Raw genomic sequence first — 18,783 nt, forward strand, 5'->3', positions numbered from 1 at the left:
ATTCAATAATGTCGAGTACAGGGTACCACACGTACGTACCTGTACACTGTCATTGGATTAATCTGCATCGTTAATGTCTTGTATCAAAATGATATAGTTACTCCTTGGAGATTGTTATTGTATTTAGTTGTGTTCCATACCTGGATTACTATTTTCAACGTTCCCCGGATTATTATCAACTAGCAAAGCATATCGGATTTAGCTGTGAAGTAAAATGATGTTCTCAAGTACAAAGCCGAAAGGTCAGTAACGATAATCTTATCTCACTTGAATTAGGCGCCAAAAAGTAGGTACGTCTGGTAAGACCACTACGATAAAGTTAATCCTTGGAGATTGTAGTTGTGTTCGGTACCTGGATTACTGTTTTCAACATTTCCAGGATTACCAACAAGTGGCAATATATCGGATTTACCTATGAAGTTAAAATGATGTTCCGCGGTTTTAGTCTCATTCAATAATAGCGTTTAGTACAGGGAACAAAAATGATAAAGTTACTCCTTGGAGATTGTTATTGTATTTAGTTGTGTTCCATATATGGATTACTATTTTCAACGTTCCCCGGATTATTAACAACTAACAATACATATCGGATTTAGCTGTGAAGTAAAATGATGTTCTCGAAGAACGAAGCTGAAAGGTCAGTAACGATAATCTTATCTCAATTGAATTAGGCGCCAAAATATGATGCGACAGTATGTACGTCATCCTTCGTGGAAATCTGCGCAAACACTGAGGCACTTTACGCTTCTTCAATAACGGAACGTATGAATACTAATAAGTCTTCACATAGAGTTACTGTAACGACGTCGTTGCTTCATTCACAGCTAGCTAGAGATATGAAACTTTGTAGAAACGTTTTCATCACATACCAACAACGTTAGGAGATGTCAAATGGGAATTATCGATAAGATGTATGATAATATCAATATGCACTTGTTGATACAATCTTGAACAAACAGTATTGCAACGAATTTACTCGAAATACCCTAAACCAATACCTCAATAACAGTAGAGGATATAAATTGTCTGTAAAATCCGATGATTGTATTGTTACTAACTTACTATGACATCATGAATCATCAAAGTATAAATATTCGTTTCCATGAATTAAACAATTCTCTACAAAGCCAGTGTAAGGGACACCGTGTCGGGGCGCCCTCACACATCGGTCAACACCTCGACGTATCTATAGTCGATTAAAAAGCGTTACCATGTGTATAACTTTTCATACAGCAATTTGTGTTAATCACATATCAATGAATATATAGAACTACTAATATCATGCATATCGAAGTTGATAGGACAGAGGTTGCCATGGCAACAATTTGATACCATATTCTTTGTGAAAGCAGGACTTGAATGATTTCCAACTTGCCAGGGAGCTGAGAAACGTTATACAGGGTGACTGTCATTAGAACTAGAGTAAGAATTATAGACAAAGGACAGAGTATGTTAAAGCGTAATGACATGTATACATGTATAACTAATGCAGTAGGAATTTTAATGTGTAACAAACAAATATTAAACATTCTTATTAAAAAGTTCATTTTTAGTCGTGCATGCATGTTATAAGCAGTAATGTTGTTGATGAGTGGAATTGATAGTCAATTATCATGAAAACTGATAAGGTGATGATAAAACTTCTTATTCATAATACCAAACTCTTGTATGTTACATTTACAGTTAAGCATGGTATTCAATTAAACATGGTGAACTAATCTGGTAAACTATTTAGGCGGGATTTCAAGTGTCATGTTGACAACGTTGGCGTCAAATCACCGACGAATATACTATCACGTGGTTGTTGGTATAGGGTCAAGGGTTAAGAGATATATGGAGGTCATGCTAGGTTAACATATCACACTGCACTGCAGACCAACCAATAATAAATTTACTAGAGTGTCGTTGTTTTTGTCAATGGTTGAAGGCAATGTACAGGTCATGCTAGGTCATAGGTCGTAATAGCTCAGCTACTTGTTTATATTAAATGTTGAGAACACTATGTTACAAATAAGAAGTACGACTTAGTAGCTATGTCAGAGACAGTGTATCTCATAGAATTCGTTTGTACATCTATACCGTATTCATTTGTGAACTGCCACTCTGGTTTAATACAAAATACACACAGGTTTACATTTTAAACATTAATAGCCATAGTAATAATCGTTTGATAGTAACTCATATCATCAGTGGACTGAGATTATGATATGAATATTTTGGTGTATGCAAAACATTTTCAATAATAATTTTAGATGTGAAGTCTTTACGTTTCAGCAGACATTATGTTTTGTGTACTTGAGACATTATAATAGACATAAATTATCACTGACTACATGTATAGTATAGGTTGTTTATCTATATCATATGTTAACATAACATGTTTTCATCTGTAATTACCTAACATAATCATTTATATGCATAAAGTCAAATACAAACTTATTTACGTATTCCTTTATTTATTTATCTATATTGGGATATTTTGTAAGCAAGTAATTCTAGTAAAGAATAAAACATGACAATTTCATATTTCTACAACAATGACTAAAGAGAGAAATAAATATGAATGATATTATATTATTCTTATTTAATTCTCATATTCATATGCAGCCAATGATACACCATAACCGTCCTTAATGTGAAGACCGTTAGTCAGTATTCACCAAGGACTATAAATTGTATATTTGCTATCAAAAGTTATTTATCTGAGAAAAGTTATTTTAAAATACACACCATTTCTTTATAAATTTTGGACAAAACTGTTTGTCAACATATTTACAATTTCATTGCCATAAAGGCAGGCGTCTCAGACTGTGAAGAAAATGGGTTTGTTTGTTTTCTGTTTAGTATGCTTGTAATATTAGAATCGAAATGCACAATAAAATACAAGCAATAACTTTAAACGTACATTAAAACTACTACTTGACAAGTAAAGGTCACACCATAGAAACGAACTGACATAGGCTACTTGTACTGTGTTACTGGGCTGAATTTAGTAATCGTTGCTATTGACCAGGTACGTAGTAACGTCTCCACTAAGCTGTAGTGTCAAACCAACCTGTACCAGGATCTTATCTAGGACTCGATCTAAGGGAAAAATACTCAAACAGACACAGAAATTACTTTTGGATCGGTTAATTATGCGGTATCAGCAGTAGGAGCAATTCAATCGAACTACATGATTTAGTTGCAGCCAGGAATTAAAGTTCCTTGGGATGTCTTTGTCTCTGTGAAGTTCTGCTTCCTGAGCGCATTCCAAAAAGTGTCCTTCGATCAAGGCCTTCTTGTAATCTAACAAGTATTTTGAAACCCCATTTTCTTATGGCGCCCTCTATGATAAATGCCCCGTCCTATCATTGTAAATGTTATTATGACTTAGATAATTATTGGAATTAAATCTAAATCTAACATTATTCTACAATTTCATTCTTTAGTCTTCGTGTCTGTATTGGATGTTGGGTCTAAATAGATTCTTTAACAAACAGTTTTAATCAGAGTTTTCCTATATATCTTATTGACAGTCTGCCACAAGGTTCAGTTAATAATCACAGACTTATCAAAATAGTATCTTTTCAGATAGACTAATCTTATTAGTTGTTGCATGAGGAGATCGGTAAATTCAAGTTGACATGACATTCATGAAGTGTGTCTGGTCGTGTAACCTGGCGTACCTGTACGTACTACTGATAAAACATGAATGATGGTTTGTAAATAGTGCAAATAGTGGGACAAATACATTCAGTCCAAGTTCAGACATTCCACATATTAGTTTTGATTCAACAGTCTTCGATGTACGGCTTGGTCTCGTTATTTCACTCGGCTATGGATTAACTCACTGTTTGTTATTGAACAGACGTTTTCTGTCCAACGTCTATAGTTACTGTAAGTAAGGAAGTGATGTGTAAACAAACTTGGTAAACACTACACCATGTCGATCTGTGCATACGTCTTTCGCGTCTCAATATATTGAACTTTAACCGTGGGTAGGTAGTTTGTGTATGAGTATATATATGATTGAAAGAGATTACCTTGTTTCCATTACCGAGTTATTTTTACGAATTTAAATAATTTTTAATACGTACCATGAACTTTGTGACCATTACTATTGTTGCAATTGTTTACTTACAAACACATTGACGTTGTGCATGACTTGAAGTGGATGTTTTTCCAAGTAAATCAACTAAAATTATATTTTATCTACCAAAATATCATAGATGTATAATTTCATATTTATCATCTACATTTACTAATTTTAAAACGTCTTGCATAGTCTGATCCACATGAAAATGAGTGAACATAAGATCGTCTTATATTTATTCATATATGTTATTAAGGTTAGATCAATAGTCATACAAGAACTTATAAACTAATTTACTCATATAAATGAGGACGTGATGAGATGGGAAAATACAAATCACCATTCATTTGAGGTGTGACCGGACGTTCAGACGATGTTACAATTAGGTCAACGTATCAGATGAGGAGGTTCAGATAGCCTTGTTATTTAACGGAATACTGGATCACCTTACTGTGTGCGTCATATGAATCTTGAATTAATTAGGGTAATCTTCTCGGATTTATTAATTTACTTCATATAAGTCAGCAATTTGTTTACATGATCAAATTTCCAAGCTGTTTGTGCCTTCGGATTACTGGGGAACATATGTATTGCAGCATGTCATATATCAAACTATCAAAAAGTTGGATTTGCCTGTTAATTAAGCTCTTCAGTACCTTGCATTGCTAATACAATGCCTATGGTACTGAAGGGGTTAATCAATGTTTTGTAAAGTGCTTTAAAAAGCTAGGGGGGGGGGGGATTTCGAGCCTGGATTCTCATGAACCCCCCTCTTGTAAATACAGATGAACTACGAGATGAACTGTCCCGTTATCATGTTATCCCGTTATCCTTCTGACTTCGAGGTATGAGGCTTAAAATGCTGAACCCTGTGATCAAAGAGTAAAAAGAGTGGTAATGACATAATTCCACCACTACTGCCACCATCTTCAAAGTATTAAAGGCATTGAATTTTTCCCACTCTTATTACTAGAGTGAATTTTTGACACAATCAAGACGTGTGCTTGGGTCTTGACAGATCAGAACATTATCCCTCGTATCTTACCTAACTGTTTACGGTTTTTTCTGTAAACCCTCTCTTCCCTTATCAAGCCACAATTACCAGTTGATTCTCTCCATGGTTGTCAGCAGTGATGTGACTGATATGGTCAGCTATTACAGTATCTAACCATAACCCTAAACCTAAACAAGGGGGCAGCAATGGGATGTAGAACCGATGGCAATAGTTGGATAACAAAATCACAAAATAATGCGAAGTTAGACAATACAATGAACCAAAGTAAAATGCAACACTCCCCTAATCCCATTCTCTAAAATATGGCTTTCCCCTCTGAACCAACTTGAAAAAGTGACGCTCCATGTTGTAATTACTGACGATTCCCTAGCATGAGTTGAAATAAAACGTCTACTGTATTTAAATCTGTATTATACGTCCATCTGACCTGTATGGCTTCGAATTCATCTACATGTGTATGGTCGTTTATTATTCAGAGTATATATAAAAGGGTGTACATTATGTATTACAATTCACAAAATATTAACAAAAATAACAATACAAATTATATTATATTTTGTATATAGATTCCATGAGAACAAAATATTGCAAAATATAGAAATGAAAGAATACCGCATGTAGTATCTTCTTCTTCTTTTCAAAAGTATGATTTAAACGAAACAATTAAGATAAATTACTATGTTATAATGCATTCCTAACTCTACCAGAAATGTTTTCACTACAAAAAATGTGAGTCCCTGGATATTTATAGGAAGAAGGCTATTTAAAAGTTTTAACTGCTGGTATGCTTTCATTGTGACCAGGCAGAACAAGATGCCATAATTATATATTTGTTAATGTGTAATATGACACTAAATCATAATGTTAAATAACCACGCGTTTCTCATGTCGAGTAGGCAAATGTGACTTTACTCGATGATTAGAAGTAAATTTCTCTAGTTTGTAAGGATAACTATATAAAAGGGAGCTGGTCTGAACTGAATTCGTAGCTTACATTCAATATGATTTGTGTATGTCTGTTTAACTGCCACTCGGTGTGCACTTCTATAATATAATACAAGCAATACTCTATTACAATGTGGTCACGTGACTGATAACATAGGACAAGTCAAGGCACCAAGATGTCATTGTGTGGTTAGGATATAAAGAGGTCATGAGAGCCAGAACAGTGGTGACTATTTACTTGTGGAGATACGGTGAAAGTCGACTATCTTAACAATATAATAAACGTTTACACTATGTTATTAGTTTCAAACTGGGAGTTAGCGTTGTTTCAATGATAACAATTAAGGGATAGAGGTTATCAAACCTGATGACGTGATTACTCACTTAAGGTAAATATTTAAGAAATGTAGCAAAGTATTGTATAGTCTCGCTGCCAGACTCGTGACTATCGTCCCTAATCTGTTTATGTATACCGACATCGGGACTGGTCCCTCTCTTCTCGCGGCTGCGCCGCTCGGTATACATAAACAGATTAGGGACGATAGTCACGAGTCTGGCAGCGAGAATAGCCATGGGTTAGTGAAGCAGAGTGTTGACCTTGGAGATGAAGAATTAAACGCAAACGATTCTAGAGCAATATATCAAATTTAGTCTCCATACGTGTAAAAACTCCACAAAAAACTAAATCTTGAAAACATACAGTAATATAGCAGACAAAATGTCTACATGCTGAATTTAGAAAAAATGATAAAATAAACTGTGTAGATAACTCTAAAAGTATTAACTTGTGATAGTTTCCTTCTGGATAAAGTCCGAGAATGAAACATATTATCAGATTAAATCACTGTGATAATGTCTAAGTGACGGTGACAGTGACAATACATGTATTTGGTTTAATCAGATATCTTGTGGGGTTTGACGTACACTGTGTGTGCCACTCTCTAACATGTAATCGAACAAAACACAATGGTTAAAAAATACAAGTCCAAAATGTAAGACAAATAGTATAATAACGATTTCATAATCTTATAATAACAAAGAAAGATTTGAATAGTGAAACACAAGAAGTAAACATTTTATGACAGAACAGTCAGGCGATCTGTTTATGAGACTTTTCTCCTATCTAAAATATATTTATAGTGTATATGATTAGGTAATACATGTATAGAACGAACATTTGTTACCCTAAATAAAGGAAGTCATAATAACAACTACAGTGTACATTTTTTATATCGATATATCTTATACACATCATGTTTCGGATTCAGTTAGACAAGAATTATACAAGAATTGTTTCATAGAAGAATTCCAGCAACTTAGATAATATATATTCAATAATTGGTTGCTTGAAGGAATTAACGTTATGAATCCACACCAAACCTTTCCTTAGGATTTGTACTTAACTTTACATTGTTACCGATTCTAATCCTTAAATTGATGGCAGAATCAATTCTTAATTTGACTTATCACAGTAGTAAAGAATTTCTCTTTGTCCACTGAAATCCTTTTACTTGTGTTTTAGTATGACCTAGCCTAGTGATACAGATCAGAGCAAACTCTGTATTGCAGTATTTGTGATGCGTATGTTGCGTTGTGTTGACATATTACTTCTATAAGAGGGACCATATATAGACAGTGGAGTGTTGGACTATCTTGTTTGCTCCTGCCTTCAAACTCTTCGACAACTTTTGACGAACCGTTCAGTACGACCTGTATTTTAAAAGATAAATTAAGTCATCAATTCACTTCACATTTTAAAAGCTAGTATGTGTAAGTAAATGGTCCTTTCAAGATGAAGGAATCCTATTAAATACAGGAGACTGTATTGTAAAGGGTGTCTTTTATAGAAATACAAAAGTTAACCGGTGACATTTACAAAGATGATACAAGATTTCAACTACTAAAAGCACTTTGTATCGGCAGTAGTAGACTCACCCGACATATTATTGTTGACTTGTCCGGTACTCATATACCAAATCAATCAACTGTCGTCTGCCGATTTGTTTAAGAAGCTTCTCCAGAAAGCCTACATTGCTTGTCTTTATGAATCCCCTGTCTTCGAGACACTTGAATATTTGAGCAGGGCCACGGAGCTCTTCCAAGTCGCGTCTTGGAATGTGATGATCTCTGACTAACTCCCTTAGTTTGCATTCGTCAGCCCTCTCGAGATTGTCTTCAAGTTTTACATAGAGAAGCGACAGTGGATTGATTACTTCATCTTCCGCCTCCCTGAAAATTTGATAAAATAATTATGTTATAATAACATTTTGCTTTGATTTTCAAATACCGTTAAAACCGATACTTCGTCATCTTTTACGTAGTATATAGTATAGTATAGTATAGTATAATTGTTTATTATAGTGACATGAGGTTTACCTGAAAAGTTTACATTGACAAAAAAAGGAACAATAAGAAATAACACCTCCCAGCCCAACGAGTGGACTTATAAGTCACCTCAACAGTAATTTACAGAACAAAAGGTAGTCAAACAGCTAATCACAGAAAATCAAATAACAAGTCAACTTAACCTGTATAAACAGTTTTTGCGTTTAAGAAATGCCGCTTGAATAAATTTGGCCGTAGCTTTCACATTATACTGAAGTAATAGCTTAAACTTATCACCAATAGGAAGAACATTGAAGGTCGCCATGTCAATGAAATCAAAATACAAAGCTCGAAGATCTGAAAAAATTTTACAGTGAAAGAGGAAATGACTTTCATCTTCTACAGTATCTGTGGCATCACAAAGCTCACACACTCTCCTGTCAACCGGTTCATGACGAAACCTACCAGTTTCGATACGGAGAGGTAATACACCGGAGAGAAATTGTGCCATTAATGAACGTTCACTCCGTGACAGATTTAACAACACATATTTTTCAGTTTTATACTCTCCTTTAAACTGTTGGTACGTACGCAGTTTTGTTTTCTGTCTCATTTTCTCGCACCATTCTGATTGGAAATTTGACATTAATTGACCCTTAACAACCTCGGAATTAACATACAATTGACTATCAAAATCGAGATTAAATGTTTCAAAAATATTACATAACTCAGATGACCAATTCTGTCTGTTTAAGGTATAATCCCAGCAGAAAATTATTTTTGTTAATCTATTCTCGTCCATAGAAAGTAACCTATTCCACAATTTAATCATATTTAGATGTCTACGAGTTCTACAAGGTGCCCAGACCGTGTCACCCGTAATAGCATGTATTGGTGTGAACCTATGAACCCCAAGAAAAAATCTTAGTGCTCTGTTCTGAACTGAATCACAATTTTCATGTTTTCCATAGCCCCATACCGAAGAACAGTAATCAAGAATTGGAATAACACAAGCTTCAAACAATTTACTGAACGTTTCAAAGCCAAGATTCTTCAAGACTTTAAACTTTGAGCATAAGACACCCAATGCTCTGCCGGCTGTTTGCGCTTGGAATTCAGAGATAACGGAAAAATCCATAAACTCATTTAAAACAACTCCTAGGTATTTGTAATTCTCAACATATTCCAGGTCATGTGACCCAATGTGAAAATGAAAATTGCTTCTAGAGCAATGCTTACTCCTAAAATGCACAACTTTAGACTAATTACAATTGACTAAAAGCCTCCATTTTAAACACCAACTGTTAAGATGATCAAGCATGGCTTGCAAATCTGCTTCATTATCGGCAATTATAACAATATCATCGGCGTATAAGAGTAAGGCAACATTATAACCATCTATGACAATTCCTTTCTGTAGGGATTTCAATTCAGCTGCTAAGTCATTAATGAAAAATGCAAATAAGGTCGGAGATAGATTATCGCCCTGCCTAACTCTAGTATTAGTTGTAAACCAGTTTGTGTATACATCGTTTACTTTAACGCAGGTAGATGTGTCTGTATACATTGCCTCAATGCTTCTATACATTTTACCATCAATACCTGATACCAACAATTTGTACAAAAGAGCCCGGCTATGTACAAAGTCAAATGCCTTCTTCAAATCGATAAACGTGGCAAAGGTAGAAAGGCCATACGACAAACGATTTCTAATAACGGAGGTAAGAGTAAAAATATGATCTTCACAAGATCTACCTTTACGAAAGCCATTCTGTTCATCTACAAGAACATTCTCCTGTTCAAGGAAATTCACCACTCTAGTATTAAGTAACGCGCTGTACAGCTTCGCAATAACTGATTGTAAGCTTATTCCCCTGTAATTCAAGGGAAGGCGAGGATCATCGGTTGCATTTTTGGGCAGGGGAATGATAATTGCCTTCCTCCAAACAGAAGGAATCCTACCAGAGTCAAAACAGATTTGAAAGAGATGTTGCAGTACTGTAACAGAAGTCTCATTTTGTAGGACACCATACGGAATGCTATCTACACCAACCGATTTTCCTTTCCTGGACCTGAAAACAACTCTACGGATTTCCTCTAAACTAAAATTCCCATTCAAATAAACATTACTCTCAAATAAAGGATCATCCATACGGTCTTCCAGAATTCTCTTATGTCCTAACATTCGTTCGTAGAATACATTATCAAAATTTACAGAATCAATTTCTTGGTACAACGAAGAGACATCGTTAAACCACACATTCATAATATCATGACGGTCGTTTGTGACTTCACCATTTTCATCGTAAACTTCATTCGGAATACTATTCTTCCGACTAGGACCGAGTTTGTTTATATAATCCCAAAATCGAGAAGGATTACCAATACAGCAAGACTCAATGTCTGTAATAATATCATTTCTGTATTTCCTTTCATACTACCTTAACTTTTTATCAAAACTCAGTCTCGCATTTTTGAAATCGATCCTCAATTTTCTCTTTTCCGCGCTGCGTCCTTGACACCTGGAGAACAACTTTTCTTTAAGTTTCATGTCGTTCCAAAGAACCGAAAGGTGATCATTCCAAAATGCTTTGCGGGGACGTTTTCTGCCATGACCACACCTGCGAGACTTGGTAGAACAGGGAAGTGTGTCTTTCATTTCTTTAATCACACAATCACACAAGCGCTGGTAAATGGAGTCGATTTCCTCCTGAGTTTCCCTACAAGACTGAATATTGTCAATAATTTCTAATATGCCATGCCTCGCAACATCGGAAGTGAGAAAACTTGCCGGAATGCAGTTAAGGTTAAAGCGAAAATTGTGTGTTGGTTCTTCACTAGTATTTTCCAAACGAGTATGGGGATCAACACAAAGTCTGGAGTGATCACAAAAGTCAAAATACAGAAGCGAGTGGTCTGGTATTTTGCACCTGTCATTCAACAGATAATTTAAATCATTTTCATCAATAACAGATACCATGTTTACAACATTAAAATTAGTACAACGCTGAAAATGCTCGTAAGGTGCACAAATATAGTCTACTACTGCTGAACCCCTAGTCGAAACTGATGTGAAACCATCGCATTAATTAAATATGTTACGTAAATATGTAGTTAGTAAATTTTCCCAACTTCACATTTGAGGTATGTGTATTTATAAAGTGATTTAATTATGAAAAAAAAATTATAAAAGAACTTATACGGGGTGGAAAGACTTTTATTAGAGTAAGAGACTGTCACTGACAATGAGCAATGAACTAAAACTCACCTGTCGCTGGTGTGTTCAATCACAACTGAAACCAAGATAAGAATTACATGATAAGTTATGTATCACATAATTAGGATAAAATAAAAATCTGTGTAATGACACTGACTGACAATCTAAAACTATGACAGGTGATATTTCACAACAACTGATATAACGGTTTATGCGCAAAATGAATCCTCAAGATAATTCGGGAACCTTTTTCATGTTTTTGTTGTTCTCTTAATAACATTGAAATTGGGAAAATGTCAATCCAGTTCCTTTAAGGGGGTAGTTATAGGAATTGTAGTTGTTGACTGTGTGGTTTTCATTTGTTATTTAATGATATTTCTTATCATGTCACGATGATATTTATTTACGTTATGATGCTAACTAATTAGTTTACTGTGTGGCTTTACGTTGCAAAATAGTTATTATCCAGATAAATCATATCTGTATTGATACTAAATCTTATTTCACATAAAACATTTAATGATTTAACCTTGTAAAGGAAACCACCAGCTCTGAGACTTAGATCAGAAAAAAAAACAATCAACTTAACAAAGTTGAACTCTAATTAGATGAAATATTATACAACATGATATATTTTCCGTAAGGGGAACATACCTGTTGTTTTTATTTTGAAGTATTTGAATAGTGTCCATTATCTTTCATTGACTTTTTCGTAACGACTTTTGTTATTATAAAAACATATATAGCAAATTATATATTTGAATGTACCAAATTTGAATCTTACATTTCGGATACCACATTTGTAAAGCATGTGCTCCAAATGGAAGGAAACTTCTGCTGCAGACAAGCTGGCCTTTTTTGATAGGACCACCCTCACTTGTGTTGATGGCAATGCATCTGTCATCAATATCTGCACTACCTGGTAGAGGTTTCCCTTGTTTATGATGCTTACACGGACACTTCAAACTCGGTCGATAAGACAAGCCTGGAGTGTAGATTTTAACCAACTCTGACAACTCTGCCTCCAGCGTTTCCCTGATTTCTGTCACTATCTTTGGTTGTAGTTGTGATGCTACTCTTCCAGGTGGTGAGAGTACCTTCACTTCAATGTCAGATTCCGTTTTACACAACGTGATATTAATGTCGCCATCCATATCTGTCGGTATGCGACAAGAATGTGTGAGTAAAATTGGATGTTGCTGCCATTTCCTGGAGCATCGCACTACCAATCTGTAGAAAAGGCCTTCAGGGAAGAAGTTGCCAGGGAAGTGGAAGTAAAGTGGGCAACATGCTTTGGTACCTTCGGGGTAAATGATGTCATTATTGGCCTCACGTCTTTTGAGTAGGCATGGCAGATAATAAACATCTGACTGCTGATCAGAGCATTTAACTGGTGACATCTTGCAGAGAATGTCAAACAATTCCATTATTTTCAAGAGTATTGGTTTATCTTTCGTTCGACCTTTCTCGTTTAGTATGTGATGCAGTAAACTCTCGTGTAGGCGGCCCTCGTTATATAATTCGTCAACCATGTTGTGTAGCTTCACAGGAAAACGTAGACTTGGAGTCTTCTGGCTAATTATGAGCTTAAATAGGTTGACTAACCATCCGACATCGAGGATAACCGTATCCTTCAACTCGGGTACGGTGGCGAAATGTACTATCTCGCCAACGCTATGATAAAACGCCAAAGCCTTCTCGATGTCATCAGTCTCCATATCAATTCTATGACCGAGTGTATGCACCTCCTTCAACGACAACACCTGCTTGTTAATCCTCCTCAGTGTAAGTTCAAGACGGATCCACTTCACAGGTACTTCTCCAAGGAAAAAATGATCTTCTGCAAGTCCTTTTATTCTTTCACGCAGTGCTTCAATTGTAGGATCTGACGGTTCTCCTCGTTTTCGCGATTTGTTATCTATGGCAAACATATCAACGAGATGTTCACTTGCACTGACACAATTTTCCTTTATGTATGTTTTGATGTTGTTCAGTCGGCGTTTAGCTTCCAGTTCTAAGTCAAAACCCTGTCAGCCAAAAAAAATATTTTTTACAATTAGGAAACCATGCATAAACGAAGAAGCAGGTACATATGCACATACACTTCCACCTTTCCCACGTGTATTCCCACTTGATTTTATATATCGTATATTACCGATGTGACACTACTGGAAGAGTGAAACGTTTTGGTGGTTTGGGATTACACATAATGGAAAATTTGCTAGTTGATTGTAGCAAAACAACATATCTAATGTACTTTGTTTATCTTTTTTTATTCGTTTAGTTATCTCAACATGAGTAACATGATGATGCTATCCTGAAAATGAATTATGTAACGGCTATTAGACATGTTGCCGGTTCCAAGATGCATTGCGCGACTTTCCATACAATGCCATGTATATTGTGTACGTACGAACTATATTCCCTACACGAAGGAGGGGTTTGTACGCAATACTCAGGGGAATATTTGTCACCTGACCGTACCCCTTAGCTTATCGGTAAAATTCTTCTCTATTATTGATGGCGTTTAGTTTTTGTTCTAGCAATTACCGAGGTCAACATGACTTTCTGTCCATCATTTCACAATGGAAATGTCATTCCAAACGTAATAAAGACAAACCAAGCTTAAAAAATTAAATGTAACAACATACGCAATGCAGCTTGTAATTGGAAAATCGATACTACATGGCTTTACCTAGGCAGTACAGTGTTGAATGTATTTTTACTTTCCTTGCACCAAATATCAAAATAAACAATGAACGGCAGTGAGACATTTCTTTCCTGTGAATATCCTCAACATAAAGTATTTATTAAAATGAATATTACCCATGACACATATTGATGTTATAAGTCATGGAGATACACATAAAGCACACGTTATAAAAAAACAGAGAGATTTATAAATAAACAAATACTATACATATAAATACATAATTACTTTGTTTTTACTCTTGAAACGGGACAGGAATTTGTCCTTTGTACTCCTGTCATCGAGTTGATCCTTCTTTGTCCCTACGATGATAATAGGCGTGGTAGTTGTCTGCGTGGCAGCCTGAGAACCACTTGAAGGAGGTGAACCATCTGGTCTTGCATGGGCATGAATTGAATTCATCCAGAAGGATAGGAAGTCTACAGAGTTGATAAACAATTTCAAAACGATCATTGTATTATAAAAATCGATAATATAGTTCTATGTCCTTTATCTTAGGTGTATTTACTTATGCGCAGTGGGTCAATAAAAGTTTGGTTTCACAATCCTGATTTATAACTGTATTTACTAAGTATTATAAGTGTGAAGCAGGTTTATGTGAATAGCAAAATGTTGTCTATTATACTGCTCATGATACATTATCTTATCATATAACTCTGCCCAGATAAATTATTCTTGATAACGTTTGATTCGAAATATCACTTCTGATATGGAAGTTTAAACATCATTATATTCACGTTAGATGTCAGCAGAAAGCGCCTTTCTGATAGGACAAGACACGGTTATTTTGAACATAATGAACAGACAACACGGTGGCCGATCTTGTATGACAACAAAAGACATCTATCTTTTCCAAACTGGGAAACTTTCACGAAAATCTCCATATCCAAATGATATTATGTACGCTCATCCAAAATATTATAATTCATAACCACATTGTACACGTATGTATAATAGATAACAGAGTATCTCCGACGCCATTTTAGGCCACCCACTATTTATATAGTAAACCTATAAGGTACCACGTTAATGTATACAACCAACGTTACGATCGAGGTCGACCACGTCCAGTTTTATTAAGATATTAAAGCAGTTCTGAAACATTTAGACAAACTACTCTACTGCAAGGTCATATTTCGAATATTTATGAAACATTTTACCGAAATCTGTTGAAAGTTGACAGTACGTTAAGTATTTCGTTAAAGCAAGTCGACGTGGTTAGCAGTTGCGTCGTGCTTGTGACTCGTGACAGAGTTTCGCGGTGCACGAGTCCGAATTCCTGGGCATAGACATATGATAAATCGCTGAATGCGGAAAAGGCGCTCACGGTTATACGAAGAACGGATAGGTGATATCGGGTAATAACCTCAATGTATAGCAGAATTATGATTGGTATTATTCAAATCACAGACAAGTAACACAGACAAGCAACAAAGAAATCAAGTGTTACTTGTCTGTGTTCAAGAAAACTTCTGAATGGCTCACTGGTACCTTTGACCCTCCATTCATCTAGATCCCTCCACGGTCCTTCTTCTTTGCTAGAGAGTTTGTCATCCAGAGCTTTTGTGAGATCTGTTACAAGTATGTAGATGACTCGATTTGCCAGAAATACCTAGTAGGTAATGGAATGCAAATACAAGTAGTTGTTATTCAGGGCAATCTGTTGTATTGCTTTGAATTAATATAAGGCAAATTAGAAAACCCAACCGACCCTAGTTTAAGCTGCCGAATCTAAACATTTGTTTACATTCAAAAAGATAAACATGGTTAGAATCAATGTATTTTTTTGCCAAAAAGTATCTCTGATAACCTTTTTATCATCCCGATCAAGAAAAACCGGGTCTTTTAAGATTGTACATTGAACATTACAGTCTGCATATAGCGTTGGTGTAGTTCACGTGCAATTGTCTTCATTTAATTCGTCTACTCCTCACTATCATCACAAAAGTATTGTTAGATATCCTGTCTAATAAAATAAAGCAAAACAAAATGCCTACCTACCTTCCCTACCTACCTATTGTCTGATGTCGTGTTATGGGAAACACACGTTTCTTTGAACAAACTGATATTTTAATGGAAAAGGTGGCAAGTATGACAACAAATCTTGCAAGCTTTCTGGTATTGGTCTAATTTATAATTTGATATTTGTGTGATGTTTACGTCGCAAATGTCTTGGCAACCATGATTCATATTTAGAGCGATATTTACCTGATATGTCGTATAATATAAAATCTGTCCGACAGAATCCCATAGGCTGAAATATAGGTCAGGTTTATCAACGTCCTTGATGTCCCTTAGGCGTTTATTAATACGTTTAGAAAAATACTTCAAGTTCTTATCGCTGCGTTCCCTGTTTGTCATCAAGTCATCTACAATATCCTTATTTCGACCAGATGCTGCTTTGGATATGGGTGAAGTTTCTGAATGTAATGGTGTCTTCATTTCTGACGAGAGAGTGTCTTCTGTCATATCATTCGGGTCCTCGTCAATTGAACTCTCTCCTCTGATAGTATCTGTCGTCAATTCTTACACAAGATATAAATTATAACACGGTTCGTATTATGCCAAACCATAGTATGTGGGTATATATGACGTCACACACTAACCTATCCTAGTTATATAATATATATTACAGCGTATTTTGAATTGATAAACACTTACTTGTCAACACAGTATTCAGTTTAAAGATATTCTTTAGCACAGTATGCAAGTCAATTTGACAAACGTGTATATTACAGCATATTATATTTGTCATGCGTTGTTTAAGATTATCACATAAGTGAGTCACGATTTATCGCTTAGGCACGTAACGTTTGTTGTTTCCTAGAAAACAACAAGAAACATGTCCAGAACCGGACAACAGATTTTCTCTTCTGAACAACCTCGTCCTGAGAAGCTTGGCCAATAGTCGTGACTAAGAAATAAACTGAATATCTTACCATAAAAAGTTGTGTAACATTTTATATATTTACCCTCGTTATTGCCAGTTCTTCCTGTATGTGTGAATGATGAATTTGATTTTTTGGATTTGACATTGAAACTGCTTTCTTGCTGTTTCTTCATACCTAACAAAAGAGCATCTTCCATCATCTTTCTCGTTTCTCCGAGTGAACGTTCACCGTTGTATTCATCTGTCGTCGATTCTTCGTCGAAATAAATAACAATGTTGGTCTCAATATTTCAAAAGTGTTAGTTTTTAAATCGATTATTCAATACACGCATATATTTAATGAGACATAACATGATCCATTGCCATTATCAATGCACATATGGCACAATTACTCCGAAAGAGGGATATGCCAAATCTGAATCAGCTAATGGGGAACAATTAGCAAACATTAATTATTAGTAATGTAGTTTATTTTTTGACATAAAACAGGAAAACCTTTGATTACTCCAAAATTAACATAATACCGATATCAAAAGATTATGAATGTACACTTCAGAATAGCATCATTACATCATTTGGTCTCTTTGATATCAGTCTTTCACGCCAGTAATCAATTGATACAAGTCGCATGATGACGTAATACGATGCAATAAGAATTCTTTTTCGGTTTGTGAAAGTGCAAGACCGATTGATCGACATTTTCTATGCCTGCCTTGTTCCTAACTTTTAATATATACTATGACTAATATAACTACAATTACATTTATTTACTTGAACTGATAATACCTTCAAGCAAGAAGCATACCTTTTATAAGCCATTCCGTTATGTCAATTTCATAAACATCAGCTCCATCTGTACTGAAATGTTCACTCTTAAAAACTTCTTTTAAAAGGCTTCTCTTCGTTGATGTCTTTCCAGCACCAAAAGCTCCAACTAGCATAATTCGACCACGATACAACTTTTTCTTCGTGTCCGGAAATTCAGCTGCACGTTGAAGGTCCTTTTTATTGTAGACAAAAACGTTGCTCGGGAGTTTTAGCTTGTGGGATTATGATTTCGCCTATTTGAGGCGTCTCTTTAAATACATGGTCACACATTATCGATCTACGATTCGAATATACCGGTAGGTTTTGCCTGATTACCGGACAAAGACAATATGTTGACTTTAATAATATGTAATCACGATAAATGAGATCAAAACATGATTAAAACGACTACCTACTAGTTGACCATAATTGTATGAATAAATAAGGTGTACATACAAACATCCTGTGAAAATTATGGGTCGTGACATTAAAAACAGTTGACGTATTCTAGACAAACTCTCATAATTGTAACATGGAAAATAATTAGTGAGAGTGACAAGATTGGAACTTTTTTATACAAAATGTTGCAAAACCACTTCAAATTCGTGCGTAAGTGATTATATAGCAAATCAAAACATTTTAGCCACGTAATTAGCAAAACGAATAAAGTATTGAGATTGAAAATTACTGTCATGACTATCGTTGGCTACACATCATCAGTCGGTACTTTGTGTTGTTATGGAAACTTCATATACGTAACTAATTAATCTTTGATATAATGTTTGGAATTCTCTACTGA

The sequence above is a fragment of the Glandiceps talaboti genome, chromosome 3, assembly GCF_964340395.1.
Source record: "Glandiceps talaboti chromosome 3, keGlaTala1.1, whole genome shotgun sequence".
Lineage (NCBI taxonomy): Eukaryota > Metazoa > Hemichordata > Enteropneusta > Spengelidae > Glandiceps > Glandiceps talaboti.